The sequence below is a fragment of the Ahaetulla prasina genome, chromosome 3, assembly GCF_028640845.1.
Source record: "Ahaetulla prasina isolate Xishuangbanna chromosome 3, ASM2864084v1, whole genome shotgun sequence".
Classification (NCBI taxonomy): domain Eukaryota; kingdom Metazoa; phylum Chordata; class Lepidosauria; order Squamata; family Colubridae; genus Ahaetulla; species Ahaetulla prasina.
In genome coordinates this window covers 29,759,463-29,771,490 of record NC_080541.1, presented here as the reverse complement: position 1 = coordinate 29,771,490, position 12,028 = coordinate 29,759,463, and positions in this window count along the sequence as shown.

The following is a 12,028-nucleotide window of genomic DNA, read 5'->3' as shown; positions in this document are numbered from 1 at the left end:
TTTTTTCTGCAGTTTTCCTGTCAGGGTTTATTTTATCTCTATGATTACATACAAGTCCCAGATATACAGTATGATCTAGTGACTTATTGGTAGTGGCAAGATTATCCCACACAATCTAGGACAAGAACTTCCATAAGATTTGGATATTGAAAGTTACTAACTTGGCTGAGATGGCTAAAATCTCAGCCAAGCTAGACAAAGACAATACGCAGAAAGATATTTAATTGAATGGAAAAAATGGATTGATTATTTACAAAACAGATATCAGATTAAGAGATATCAGACTGCCTTTGAATAATTAGGATGTATTATTTTAGAATGTAATGGGGGAAGTTAGGAAATGAAGCCTCGGATGAGGTTAATTGGATTAGAAGGGAAAATTTTACTCTATGTTTGGTTCATGTATAACAATACCTTGTGATTGACCCGGGAAGCCGGGGAAAGGAGGGGAAGGGGTTTTGAGGGGGGGGGAGAGGGGAAAAAAGGGGAAAAATATTTTTGTTTGTTAAAACTTTTTCAATTAAAAAAAAGAACTTCCATAAGATTATGGAAAAATATATGTTATGGTGAGACAATTGCTTATGTAAATCAATTGAATAGAAACACAAATTCTTGAGATGCTCTTCTTTATTAAGAAAAAAAATCAGTTAGCTTTTAGTGATTCATCTTTTAAGCCTATCCATATGGAGCAAAGATAGTTTCAAAGGATGAATCACTAAAAGCAAAGTGTTTATTATCTAGCTCTCTGGAAAAGATCTCTCTGATGCTAGGGAGGGGAGAGGGAAATGGAAAGAGAAGAGAATGCCCAGCTGCGTAGTGAGTGGACCCAGTCACAGTGTGGTTGAGTCTACAATTGAGAGACTTGAAAGACCAAGTTAGGATAGATCATCACGAAGAAAATCTATGTGGTCTGTAGTCAAAACCAATTCAATGGCACATATGTGCAATACCCTTGAATCTTTGATCAAAGCTGAGGTTTTAACAAGGTTGAAAAATATATATTGCTCAATAAATGGCTCTTGAAGCAATAAAAAAGGAGGCTCTTCGCTGAGTCACTCATATCTTTGTCATCACCTCATTGGACTATTGCAATACGCTATACAGGGGCTAATCTCAAAAAGTATTTGGAAGCTTCAGCTAGTGCAGAGTGTAGCTGTCTGAGCCATACTGGGTGACTGAAGAATGAAGAATGTAACATCACTCCATGAATGTACTGGGTACCAATTTGCTTCTGGGTCCAATTCAAGCCCTACATGGCATTGGAGCAGGTTACCTACAGAACCGGCTTTGTCCCATCACTTATTCAGGCAGGGAAGGAATGCTACAGACCTCCACCTGTCTGTTGTAACCTAGGCCCAAGTTGGTAGTAGGAAACTCAGTTAGTGAAAAAAACAAACAAACTTTATTCAAACAGCTGAGAATTACTTCATTCCCAGCGTCGTTCAACTAAATTAAAACAAATTCCTCCCAACACAAATTCCTCAGTCCTATCGCAAACCTTGGTCCAATTAGGCAAACTGCCAAAGGCCTTTCTTGGTAAACTTAGAACAATTAATAAGTGGAACGACTTGCCTGCCGAAGTTGTGAATGCTCCAACACTGGAAATTTTTAAGAAAATGTTGGATAACCATCTGACTGAGATGGTGTAGGGTTTCCTGCCTGGGCAGGGGGTTGGACTAAAAGGCCTCCAAGGTCCCTTCCAACTCTGTTGTTATATTATATTATAAACGTTCAGAAGTCACAATAATAAATGCAAGACGTAGACGAAGCAGAAGACGAAGCTACCAACGTTGTTGTCCGGCAAAGCCCAAACGCCATTACTGGTCTGTTATGGGAGGGGCCAATCATCTCTTGGCCCTACTCCCGAGTTGTCCTTTTTGCTTGAGCTGCTCTTGCCTTCTGGCAGCTCTTCTCATGCATGCATTAGGAACAGGCTCCTCCTGTTCCTCTGCCTCACTACTATCAGTCTCTGGAGGCTCTGGAGTCCGCACCTCACTCCCCAATGGCCCTGGCCTCACCTCAGCCTCATCGCTGTCCGACTCTGTTGCCAGCTCCACTGGTTTCTGGTGGATCACAACACTGTCAAGGAATTTCATTCAGCAGGGTCTAGGAAGAAAGTGTTCTCTGTCACTGCCCCCACATTACGGAACACCCTGTTCCCAGAGGTGAGGAGAGACCCCACACTCTTGGCCTTCTGCAAAGAGGTCCAAACTTGGCACTGCAGCCTTGAGTGGAGGACACAGAGGACCATGCAACCAGGAGGTTGGCTAGCTCCATGAGAACACCTCCCACTCCTGTAATAATGTTAAATGGCCATCCTGGGATTTTTACCCTTTTGAAGTTTTTGAGATTATTGTATAAAGTTTTTTTTTTATCCTAACTTAATTTTAGTTTTTATACTTTGTTTTATTTATTATATTACATTGTATAATATAATAAATATAGTGTATATATAATTTAAGTTATCCTACTTCAGGGGCATTATAAGAAGATCTAGCTGTCTGGGAAAGGCTCAGAGCCCCTCTTTGAGGGAGATGGTCAGTTAGAAATATATAATATAAATAAATAAGCAAGCAATGTCACAGGTTCTTTTATCTATATCCCTAGTCAGAGGGACCCCAATATTCCAGAGGGCCAACACAAGCCCCAGGCAACCCCCACACAAGCAAACAATGGGTAGTAGTCACAGTTTCTCCCCTCACACAGTTTCCCAGGCCTACTTCTGCTCTTACTTGTAGACTACTACAGCTTGTAACACTTACTGCTAAATAACAGTAGTTCTGTCTCTTAGCCCTACAGTGTTTCCAATGGCTCTATTTCCACCAAGAACAGAAACCATCTTCCCTCTCACTCCCATAACAACTCCAACATGCGAACAACTCGACTACAGCATTCACCACACCTGGCTGCTTGTCGGCTTGGTCTTTGTAGCTGCTCATTGCTGGGCGCTAACAGGAGGTATTAAAGGAGCAGGGCACCATCAGCCCAGGTGGTGCTAGCCAGTTTTCAGGCAGGCTGTCCTCTCACAGCTCCCAGAAACATGATGTGACTTCTGGATCCCTTAATTAATTTAATTGGCCACAGGGCTGCCAAAGCATGATTTCTCCTTACTCCATTCTGAAATTCTGGTCATTCCGAATAACCAAATCAGCTTTTATTCTATGGTATATGCCCATATTGTTTCTTAGCCAACTCATTAACAACTGCAAAGTTAAGGTGACCAACTTTTTTACAGTGAGAAAAAGGACACAAATAATATTTATTTTTATTATGTTGTGTGGTGTTTCGGTAAGAAGTAAACAAAACCACTTGCATGTGGTGCACACTTGCACGCGGTGCACTCTCTCAAAACAATTCTCCTGTGCAGAGCACACGCATCTCATAATTGTGTCTCGCTGCACTGTATCGAGCCTTGATGAATCGTCATATCAAATACAAATACGTCACATCACACGCAATGGATCGGATCTGCATCGATCGAATATGGAGATTTACAGATTAGTCTTCAAATATCAAAAAGGAGGACATGTAGGAGGACACTTTTCGAGAGAGGACAGAACTTACAAAAGAAGGACTGTCCTCCCTAAAGGAGGACGGTTGGTCACCTTAGCAAAGTGGACAAAATGGGGAAGTTCTGACTGAATTTCAAACAGTCTCCCCCTTCCACCTGCATCAACATATTTTGGTGAGATATATACTCTCTCCCTCTCTCTCTCCCTCTCTCTCTCTCTCTCTCTCTCTCTCTCTGTATAATTTTGCAGTTGTGCAGAAAGAATGACGCTATTAAGGAAAAATGTGTGAGCATAAAAATGTGAACATAAGTGCTAAGTAAGGAAGAAGCACCTATTATTTGAAGTGTTAAGCTGAAGTTTCTTTTGTGCCACTTGCAAACTTAGCCAAAAAACCAAAAAAACCCAAACCCCGCTTGTCAAAATTTGAATAAGTTGGTTCTTATCTCATTTACATTGGCACTGAAGTGCCACTGATTTGATTTTCAGGAATCCTGCAATTCATAGCCTGCTTCTATATGCTCCAGGCATAGGCTGCTTGCAAAGGGTCTGATTTTCAAAATGGTTTTTTGAAGAACTGTATAATCATATTGGATTACTATGAGACTATTATTAAAAGTCACTTGCCAGTTATTATAGTCACTAATGGGTCAGAACCATGAGGCCTCCCCAAAATCAGCCCTTCTTAAATCTTATGAAGTAAAAGGAAGAAGGGTTTGATTAGGCAATTTATTTATTTATTTATTTATTATTCATACTTTTATACCACCCTATCTCCCTAGGGACTCAGGGTGGTTTACAGCCATATTAAAAACATATATATATACAAAGTAAAACATTAATTTAAAAAACTTATTACATAGGCCGAATATTTAAAATAAAGATATAAATAATAAAACCCCATTTAAAACCAAATTTAAAATTTAAACATTTAAAAATTTAAAAAATCTAGTCCAGTCCTGCGCAGATAAATAGATGTGTTTTAAGCTCGCGGCGGAAGGTTCGAAGGTCAGGAAGTTGGCGAAGTCCTGGGGGAAGCTCGTTCCAGAGGGTGGGGGCCCCCACAGAAAAGGCCCTTCCCCTGGACGTCGCCAGTCGGCACTGCCAATTCCTGCCAATTCCTGCCAATTTGTTTACCAAGACACTATAGATCAGGGATGTCAAACTTGTGTCATTATGGTGGCGTCATGTGACGTATCACAACTTTTTCCCTGTTCGCTAAACCAGGCATGGGCATGGCCAGCACGTAATGCATCTGGCCTGCAGGCCGTGAGTTTGACATCCCTGCTCTAGATACTTCTGTATTGCAAGTCTGTAATGCTGCTGAAGACCAAAAGCTAATCAGAACAACCATGTTCTTTCTGGTTATTAGGTGAGTAGAAATGCCTCAGCTAATCAGTGCTCAGCTATAGTCCAATAACAAACTGACTCAGCTTGCAGTTTCATGCCAAAAAACGAAAGCTCTTTCCCCACAGTAAAATCAAGTGTTTTTTTATTTTTTATTTTATTTATTTTGTCACAACAATATATGTAGGTATCATACAAAAAGTTTATATAGTATATAAACACATATATGAGTAAATATAAGGAGGTATAGGCATATATACCTATACCGGTATATATATGTACCGGCATCCCGGTACAGTCAGCTAAATCCGCGGCTGACCATCGGTGGCGAGTCACTGGCCCCGATGGAGAGGGTGCGCAACTTAGGCGTCCTCCTGGATGAACGGCTGTCTCTAGAAGATCATTTGACGGCCGTCTCCAGGAGAGCGTTCTACCAGGTTCGCCTGGTGCGCCAGTTGCGCCCCTTTCTGGACCGGGAGGCCCTATGCACGGTCACTCACGCCCTCGTGACGTCTCGCCTGGATTACTGCAACGCTCTCTACATGGGGCTCCCCTTGAAGGGCATCCGGAGGCTACAGTTAGTCCAGAATGCGGCTGCGCTGGTGATAGATGGAGCCCCTCGTGGCTCCCGTGATAACACCCATCCTGCGCAGGCTGCACTGGCTACCTGTGGCCTTCCGGTGCGCTCAAGGTTTTGGTGACCACCTTTAAAGCGCTCCATGGCATAGGGCCGGGTTATCTACGGGACCGCCTACTGCGACCAGATACCTCTCACCGACCCGTGCGCTCTCACAGAGAGGGACTCCTCAGGGTGCCGTCAGCTAGGCAGTGCCGTCTGGCGACGCCCAGGGGAAGGGCCTTCTCTGGGGCTCCCGCCTCTGGAACGAGCTCCCCCCAGGACTCCGTCAACTTCCGGACCTTCGAACCTTCCGTCGCGAGCTCAAGACACATTTATTCATCTGTGCAGGACTGGCTTAGATTTTAAATTTTATAGGGGTTTTAAATTGATTTTAATATTTATATTTCTATTTTAAATGATAGGGCACTGGAATAAGTTTTTTAAAGATTATTTTAATTTTGTATACTGATGTTTTATATGCCTGTAAACCGCCCTGAGTCCTTTTGGGAGATAGGGCGGTATATAAATTTAAATAATAAATAAATAAATAATAAATAAATATATATAGGAAGAAGAAAAGAAAAAACAATAGGACAGGAACGGTAGGCACGTTTGTGCGCTTATGCACGCCCCTTATGGTCCTCTTAGGAATGGGGTGAGGTCAATAGTAAATTGAAAGCATCTTGCCTGGCCACAATGGCGGCCTGACAGTTCTGCATTCTGCCTTCCTTTTTGTAGCAATTGAAAGACAATGCCAAAGAATAGAAAGGGCACAACAGAGAGGTGGCTGATCACTGGGAGTCCCAGTTTTCTCCCTTAGATGATTGGAATTACAGGTGGTAGTTCTCTAAGAACTTGTTATCAAGCCAGGGTACTTGCAGGTAAATGAGTTCTAGTATTGCTTTCAATTGATCTAACTTATCAAGAAAAGGAGCCTCAGCTGAATGTATACTTACCCACTGCTTCCTGACAAATAAGGAAGCTGGAAACAAAAGAGTATAGCCACTCCTCATTTAGTGACTACAGGTAGTCCTTGACTTATGACCACAATTGGGACAGGAAGTTCCATTACTAAGCAAGGCAGTTAAGTGAGTCATGTCTATTCTTACAACTTTTTTTTGCTGCAGTGATTAAGGTTGTTAAATGAATCTGGTTTTTCCTAGTAACTTTTGCTTCTAGGAAGCTGTCTAGGAAAGTCTCATTGTAAGCCGCCCTGAGTCTTCGGAGAAGGGCGGGGTATAAATGTAAGCAAAAAAAAATAAAAATAAAAATGGAAATCACATCAGACACTGCAACAATTATAAATACATGCCAGTTACCAAGTACCCAAATTTTGATCAGGCAACTGGGGAGTTGCGACTGTTATAAATGTGAAGACCAGGGCAATTTGTTAACTCTGAATGGCCACTAAACAAAAGGTACCATTTGCAAATATGACAGCAATAAACAGTAAGTTAAAAAAACTATTTTCCAACCAATGCACACATTTATGACCAGGTTTTGTGCACCTGACAACAAGGCATGCTAAAGTGAGAGTATAGAGTGGCATAGTTGTATGAGAGAACGTTACCTGAATGAGGCAACAACCAGCACATCTTGCTTGCCAACCTGGTTGTTGGAATGAAACACAGTCACTAGATGAGCAATGTGTGTTTTCCACACTGGACAAAGAGTTACTGATAAGCTGAGTTAAACAGCACAAATGTCACATCTGAAGACTGGTTGCCACTTGGCCACAGAAGTTGAGTAAATAATTGGTTTCATAGACACCTGTACATGAAAGACTGCCCTTTTCGATTTGTGAGTCCATTTCAGGCAACAGATTGTGTGAAGCTTTGTAATGCTTTACCAATCTCTTTATCTGGAAGGACGTTGAGAGAAAACATGGAACCAAATAATGTCAGACAATGTCAAAACTCAAGGGAAAAAAAATCCAGCAGTGAAACAACAGTGAAACAAAATCTTCCAAGACACTCCAACAGTCAGAAGTTTGCCCAGAAGTGTGCCAGTAATTTGGTGTAAGAATCATTATATTAAGTTGAGTGTGTGTGTGTGTGCAGGAAAAAACCAATTTATTGTAGGTGGACTCAGCACATCCCAACAAAATCTGATTGATGGGCCAAATAAGAGGAAAAGCAATTAGGTATAGTGTGCAAAAGGGAGCTTTAATTTATTTTCTTATCTTCAATATCTGCATAAACCATACCACATTCTAAAAGCAACTTTTGCATCCTCTAGACATACTGATGGATGGATGGATGGATAGAAGGAAGGAAGGAAGGAAGGAAGGAAGGAAGGAAGGAAGGAAGGAAGGAAGGAAGGAAGGAAGGAAGGAAGGAAGGAAGGCCTTGTTTAAATTTCTTTATTTACAAAGAAATTTTGAGCAGAGAAACATCGTTATAAAAAGCACCTGATGAAATATGCTGCCTGTTATTTTTTCATTGCAGTGAGTGATATATTTCACTCAAAGATGCTGCATCTTTGGAATTGCTAGGCTAAGTAACTCTGCCATCTGGAGGTTGAAAGAAGGCTCACATCTGAATAAAACTGGGACCTTTTTTGTTGTTTAGAGAGCATGAACTTCAGATTAATACAGATTTTTAAGAACGTATGGGAAGCATCAGGAGGATGTTAATTATTATGAATCACGTTATGTGCCTATATGTGAAGAATATCTTGATAAACTTAAATTGGATGATGTTTCCATAGATGTTACAACACTGAAACAGATCCCTATCTTTAATCTTTTTTTTTCTAGAACGTGAAAGGATTTTAGTTTTATTGTACTGGAGATTGACAGAAACTTTGTAAAAAATAAACCCTTTCCAGAAATGAATTAATTTTTACTTTGTTTACGCACAGAGCATCTTATCTTTCTCAGGTTTTTTTTATTAAAATCTATAACATATTCCAACAGATAAAGGGAGCAATAACATAGATAACTAGTTTCATAAAATAGAACAAAATGAAGTAAAAGACAATCTCCCAGCATCACCACTGTTGTTTAGTTTTTCTAGTGGGCCTAAGTTTCAAGACAAAATCTATCCCTAAAACAACAAACACTCCAAAAGCAAAGCTATATTTCTCTTGATGAAAACCTTGTTTTTTTGTTTTGTTTTCGAGAAGTCTGCTGTCATCTTTCAACAACAAATATATCTCTCTTTAAAAAAATTTTTATTTGTTCACATTAAAACATAAGACAAACATTCAACATTTATATATATATCACTATTTCTTATCAGCTATTCAGAGTGGTTCTTTCTTACTATTTATTTATTTATTCATTTATTTATTTATTTTGTCACAACAATATATGTAGGTATCATACAAAAAGATTATATAATATATAAACACATATATGAGTAAATATAAGGAGGTATAAGCATATATATATAATAGGAAGAAGAAAAGAAAAACAATAGGACAGGAACGGTAGGCATGTTTGTGCGCTTATGCACTCCCCTTATGGTCCTCTTAGGAATGGGGTGAGGTCAGTTATGGGAAGAGGATTATGGGAAGAGACCACAGAGTCAGGTAAAGTATGCCAAGCACTAATGATTCTGTTACAGAAGTCATATTTTCTGCAATCTAGATTAAAGCGGTTGACATTAAGTTTAAATCTATTGGTTGCTCTAGTATTATTGCAATTAAAGCTGAAGTAGTCTTTAACAGGAAGGACATTACAATAGATGATTCTGTGAGTTAAACTTAGGTCTTCCTTTATTTCATCTACATTTTACCCTATTATTCAGTTTTCTTATCTTTCCTATTTTCTAACCATTCATACCATCTATACCAGACCTTATAATATTTTGTATCTTCTTTTTCTTTGATTTCTTTTGTGAGTTTATCCATCTCAGCGCATTCTAGAATTTTCTTAATTAAATCTTCCTCTGTTGGTGGGTTCTCTTTTTTCCAATTTTGTGCATATGCTATACGTGTAGCCGTTAATATGTGTAGTATTAAGTATTGTGTATCATTTCTGTTGGGATCCCTAATATATATCTCTTATTCTGGTATATATGTTTCATCTTACAGTTAAACAAAACTAATTCACTATTAGAACCATTAGTTAAAATGGAGACTCCTGTTAACACAAGAGAATAGCCTTGATGGGTTTCTTCAACTACATAAATATACTTTAAAGGAAATATATGCACCAATTAATTATTGTGAAATATTGTTTCCACATTTGAAGAGCTTAGCAGTCATCATTTCCTGGATTCAGTGGAGTCCAGTCTATATATGATGTTTCCATAGGTTTTTATCTCTATATGAGTTTCTGTCTACAAATGAATTCTCCCTAGCTTTCTGGTTGACCATTATGGAAAGGCACTGCTGGACCAAGAAGTCTCTGGCAGATGTAGATGTTCTTCTTTATCTGTTGAATTCTAAGACCGGGCAGCACAGTCCTGTTGGCTTAGGCCAGAATCCCACAAAGTGGTCAATATCAGCCCCCAAAGATAGATGGGGCTATCCAAGGTTGTTATTAGAGGTACCGTAGTCCTTGACTTACAACCATTCATTAAGTTCCATTCAAAGTTACAATGACACTGAAAGAAAGTGACTTATGACTGTTTTTCACACTTACGACCATTACACTAGGGGTCTCCGACCTTGGCAACTTTAAGCCTGGTGGATTTCAACTCCCAGAATTCCCCAGCCAGCTTGCTGGGGAATTCTGGGAGTTGAAGTCTGCCAGGCTTAAAGTCGCCAAGGTTGGAGACCCCTGCATTACAGCATCCTTGTTGTCACATGATCAAACTTCAGACATTTGCCAACTGCTATGCATTTATAATGGTTGCAGTGCCCCAGGGTCATGTGATCACCTTTTGAGACCTTCCAACAAGCAAAGTCAATGGGGGAAGTCAGATTTATTTAACAACCTTCTTTCTAACTTAACAACTGGAATGATTCACTTAAAAAACTATGGCAAGAAAGGTCATAAAATGAGACAAAACTCACTTAAAAGCTGTTTCGCGTAGAATGGAAATTTTGGATTCAATTGTGGTTGTAAGTTGAGGACTACCCATGTTATTATTTTTACTCTATGCACAAGAATGAGAAATCACTGCTGCCAGTTCTTTAACTGATGTTGGCATTGATACGCATCAAGTTCTTCCCACAAATCTAGGATGTCATAATACCTCAAGGTAGCATATATCTGGATCCCAGCAATGTGGCCTTTTGTAATTGAATGAATGAATGAATATTTTAATTTGTATACCGCCCTTCTCCCGAAGGACTCAGGGCGGTGCACAGCCAAAATAAAATACAAAAACTACACATACAATACTAAGAACAACCCTTAAAAAACTTATTCAATTGGCCACATTTAAGTAAAATATCTCCCTATAAAATTAACAGAAATCTAAAAACCCATAAAATCAATTTAAAATTTTAAAAATTCAAGCCAGTCCAACAAGGTGGAATAAATAAGTTTTAAGTTCGCGGCGAAAGGTCCTGAGGTCAGGTAATTGTCGAAGTCCAGGGGGAAGTTCGTTCCACAGGGTAGGAGCTCCCACAGAGAAGGCCCTCCCCCTGGGGGCCGCCAGTCGACATTGCTTGGCTGATGGCACCCTAAGGAGTCCCTCTCTGTGAGAACGCACCGGTCGTTGGGAGATAGACGATGGCAGTAGACGGTCCCGTAGGTAATTAACAAAAGGCCGCCCAAGATATTTTGATACGGCACTCAGTGTGCTGTTGAACACTGCAACCACCTCAGCCAGTTTATTTTCATATTAGACTGTTTGTGGGTTGAGGAATAATCTGAAACTTCATGAAGGAGTGGATGAGTTGAAGAGATTGGGAACAACTGACTTGGACGTAAGATTTGACCAGAACTTGTGAGTGCTTCATCACTGGAAATCTTTAAGATGAAACTGGATAGTCACTTGTCTGAAATGGTATAGGGTCTTCTGCCTGAGCAGAGGGTTGGACTAGAATACCTCCAAGGTCCCTTCCAGTCAATTCTGTTCTGATTCTGACTTATTATGTCCTATAGGTCTCTTGGTAAATGTGTAGAAGACTAAGAGTCATCTTACTGCTGAGATTGACATCAAATACATTTCATTCATTAATTAATTAATTAATAAAAATTAAAATCTTAAGCCTTTGTTGCAGCTAGTTTGAGGACTCAGGAATTAGAACAAAAGTTTAATACAAAAGTTACTGGTTTTTGAAAATAGCTGAAAAGAGAAGCTCTCAACAACCCTTATGTACTTCTGTATGAATCTCCATTTATATGATCCATCATTACAAGTCTGTAGCTTGAGACGCGTGCTAGGTCTGTCATTTTACAGTTATATGTTCTACTAGCTGATTCTATTGTTTTATATAAAGTGGGAGGAATACCTCTGCAAAATAACCATGTACAGCAGAGGAGTGAGAAAGAGAAAATGTTAGAGGTGGCTGTTAAGTGTCTTATAGTACAACTAAAATCCATTAGCTAACTTATGTTTGGGGGCAGGAGGCCTGTCACACATCAGTCAACAGCCAGGTATAAGATAGAATCTTCTATCAATCTAATTTATGGCTTGCTGTACAAGTCGAC